Below are 3774 nucleotides of genomic sequence, written 5' to 3' on the forward strand. Positions count from 1 at the left end.
GTTTTAGGTCCCCGAAAAAGAAAGCTGTCTTCACTCCTGGTGTCGACAGCACAAAAAGGTTCTAGCGGCTCTCCAGCACAGTGGCCTAATTGCTGTCACTTTGTTGAAATGATTTTCATAAGGTTATGTAACATCCACCGAAGCCCCAAAAAAACAGCGGACAGAATCTCTGTCTAGATGGGATCTCATTCTTCGTGATTAGAGAAGAATTCGGCAGCTAATCCTGAGCAATGGAACGGTGATGAGCGAAACAACCCTTCAGCTAGTTGAGGTAAATCAGAGGACCCTTACGACGTGGCACAATAACCGTTTCAATAACCGGTCAGGAGGTCTCCGTGCTGTTGCAAGGGCTGGACCTTCCAGAGGCACGTCCAGTGGCATTGGATGCTTTGCCTCCAGCACGAGTACAGCCTGTTGTGCCTCCACAATATAACCACCAGTTGCATAACTACCAGATGCCACCAGACACAGCTGGACAGGCAAAGACAAAGTTTAGAAAGATCAAGCCCTCAGCTGCCTGTACATCTGCCACAGCAACTTCAATTGGGCCATCAGCCTTATACCCTCAGTGTTCAGCCACGTTCAGCCAGCTGAGGACAATTTATCCCAGGCCGACAGCACCACACCCATTGGTTCCTGACACACCCACTGCCCCTGTTGTGTCTCAGATGTTTCTGGTGCCCTGCCCAGCCCCATTTTCCACCATTAACCCTGGAGCAATTTCCTCTGACCCACCTGCAAATGACAACCAACCAAACAGTCGTACAATCGTACTGTAAAAGCAAATACGTGCAGAAAGTGTGGCCAATTTCGTACACAAGAAAATGGCCATAGCCAGTACAAAGGCAAAATATTTTGCACAAATAAAGAAACAATTACGAAGGAGCAGTGGTTACAGAATATGAGAAAATAACACATTTGTTTCTGTGCGATACATTCATTTTGCTCTCTTGGTTGGATCTGTTCTGTTTTTTATATATTATATAGTTTTTATATAGTTTATAAGTATTATACTGTGCACTTTTTTATCTTGGATTATTATTATTATTATTATAGAAAGGTTTATGTGTAGATGAAGCAATATTAAGTAAAATACCAAAATGTGTATATGTATGTATAAGAATATGAATACATACACTATAATACATTTGGAAACATATAATAAATATTAAATAAAAGTAAACTATTATATTATTATTATTATCATTACTTTCAAAATCAAACTTAGAAACGAAACAATCAATTCACGGGTTTGAACAAATACACGCATAACTTGCGTGTGACAGTGTGGATTCGAATCTGCGAATTCCTGAATTTCTCACTTTTCCCTTCCCTCCCTTCTTATACAAACAATCGTTCCCCAGCTTTAGCTCAGTTGGGAAAGCATTAGACTGAACATCTAAAGGTGCCTGATTTAATCCCACTTTTTGGCAACGGGGAACCGAGAGCACTTTTTGGGCACCCTCCTGATGCTCGAGATTCAGCTGCATTTCTTGACGCCATTGTTTCAAACTTGCGCTCATAAGGGCAGATGCAGCTGTCGCTTCTCTGTTTGATGGTGTAAGGGCATGGTGCCCTGTGGCTTGCTGGTCTAGGGATATGATTCTCGCTTAGGGTGTGAGAGGTCCAAGGTTCAAATCCTAGACGAGCCCTCCTCTGGCTATCCAGCCTCTTTTCTCGAGTAGTAACCATCATTATATGGCCCAATCGCAAACCTCGTGATGTAAGGCTAGCATTGTGCCTGCCATTTTCAATGTCCGCTTCTCGCTCGTCTTCTTAGTCCCTCATCGGCAAATTGAGCTTGGTTGGCCCTTTAACTTGGTGGGTTAGAACTTTTGCACTGAGCTGCAGTGTAGCCGTCTGCAGTTGAACCGAGCCTCACATCCTTTGACATTTGTTTTCAACATTTGATTGGCAAGGCATACCAAGACAGGGAAGACATGGCATAACAGAGTTTCTCAGAAATCTTCGCAGCCATGTGAGCTATCTTTTTGCATTTGTTAACCGCAGGAGCAACTGGTTTCCTGTTGCTTGTTGGTCTAGGGGTATGGTTCTCGATGCGGGTGCGAGAGGTTCTGGGTTCAACTCCCAGTTGATCCCTCTTTTGGCTTGGCAGCTTTTTTTCTCAAGTAGTGACTGTAATTATATTGCCCAATCGCACACCTCCATCACGCAAGTCTAGCATTGTGCCTTCCGCATTTCAATGTACACATGTCACCCTTCTTCTTACTTCCTCATCTGCAAATTGAACTTGGTTGGCCTGTTTGCTCGGTGAGTTAGAATATTTGCCCTGAACTGCAGTATAGCCGTCTGCGGTTGAACTGAGCCTCACATCCTTTGCCCTGCCATTTTTCTCAGCATTCAATTGGGAAGGCAGACCAAGCCAGTGGAGACATGGCAGAAAGGAGTTTCTCTGAAATCTTCGCAACCATGCGAGCATTCTTTAGCATCTGTTAACCGCAGGTGCGCATGGCATCCTGTGGCTCGTTGGTCTAGGGGTATGATTCTCGCTTAAGGCTCAAGAGATCCTCGGTTCAAATCCCGGACGAGCTCTCCTCTGGCTTTCCAGCCTCTTTTCTCGAGTAGTATCCATATATCTCTCTTTATTTGGGCCAATCGCACACCTCCATCAAGTAAGTCTAGCGCTGTGCCTGCAGCTTTCAACGTCTGCATCTGACCCTTCTTCGTAGTTCATCATCTGCCATTGGCACTTGGTTAGCCACTTAGTTTGGTGGGTTATAGTGTTTGCACTGAGCTGCAGTGTAGATGTCTGCAGTTGATCCGAGCCTCAAATCCTTTAAAAAAAAAATTGGATACATGGCAGAAAGGAGTTTCTCTGAAATCTTCGCAGCCATGTGAGCGTTATTTTGCATCTGTTAACCGCAGGTGCGCGTGGCTCTCTCTAGCTCGTTGGTCTAGGGGTATGATTCTCGCTTCGGGTGTGAAAGGTCCTGGGTTCAAATCCCAGACGAGCCCTCCTCTTACTTTTCAGCCTTTTTTCTGAAGTACAATCCATCGATCCCTCATTATTCAGGCCAGTCACACACCTCCATCACGTAAGGCTAGCATTGTGCCTGCCGCTTTCAATGTCCACATCTCACCCTTATTCTTAGTTCCTCATCTGCAATTGACACTTTGTTGGCCGCTTAGCTTGCTGGGTTATAGTGTTTGCACTGAGCTGCAGTGTAGATGTCTGCAGTTGATCCGAGCCTCAAATCCTTTAAAAAAAAAATTCAAGAGAGGTCCATCCCGGACGAGCCCTCCTCTGGCTTTCCAGCCTCTTTTCTCGACTAGTATCCATAGATCTCATAGATCTCGGGCCAATCGCACACCTCCATCAAATAAGGCTAGCACTGTGCCTGCCGCTTTCAATGTCCACATCTCACCCTTATTCTTAGTTCCTCATCTGCAATTGACACTTTGTTGGCCGCTTAGCTTGCTGGGTTATAGTGTTTGCACTGAGCTGCAGTGTAGATGTCTGCAGTTGATCCGAGCCTCAAATCCTTTTAAAAATAAATTTCAACATTTGATTGGGAAGGCAGACCAAGCCAGTGAAGACAAAGCAGATCAGAGTTTCTCAAAAATGTTAACAGTAGGTGCGTATGGCACCCTGTGTCTCATTGGTCTAGGGGTATGATTCTCGCTTAGGGTGCGAGAGGTCCTGGGTTCAAATCCCGGACGAGCCCCCAATTGTTACCAGCTCTCTGATCCTACACTAGGGAGGCAAACCACATCATCTAAACCCACCATGCGCTCCAGGTTGGATATCTGTAC

General features: G+C 45.3%; 2 non-coding genes across 2 annotated transcripts; both read left to right on the plus strand.

The window, feature by feature from the left end:
* The first annotated feature begins 2904 nt into the window (after positions 1-2904).
* On the plus strand, positions 2905-2976 carry trnap-cgg (transfer RNA proline (anticodon CGG)). The gene has a single exon. It is a non-coding gene; the product is annotated as a tRNA-Pro (tRNA).
* A 638-nt stretch (positions 2977-3614) lies between these two features.
* trnap-agg (transfer RNA proline (anticodon AGG)) lies at positions 3615-3686 on the plus strand. The gene has a single exon. It is a non-coding gene; the product is annotated as a tRNA-Pro (tRNA).
* The last annotated feature ends 88 nt before the right edge of the window (positions 3687-3774 follow it).

This window comes from Sinocyclocheilus rhinocerous, unplaced genomic scaffold, assembly GCF_001515625.1.
Source record: "Sinocyclocheilus rhinocerous isolate Xijiao unplaced genomic scaffold, SAMN03320098_v1.1 scaffold4783, whole genome shotgun sequence".
Lineage (NCBI taxonomy): Eukaryota > Metazoa > Chordata > Actinopteri > Cypriniformes > Cyprinidae > Sinocyclocheilus > Sinocyclocheilus rhinocerous.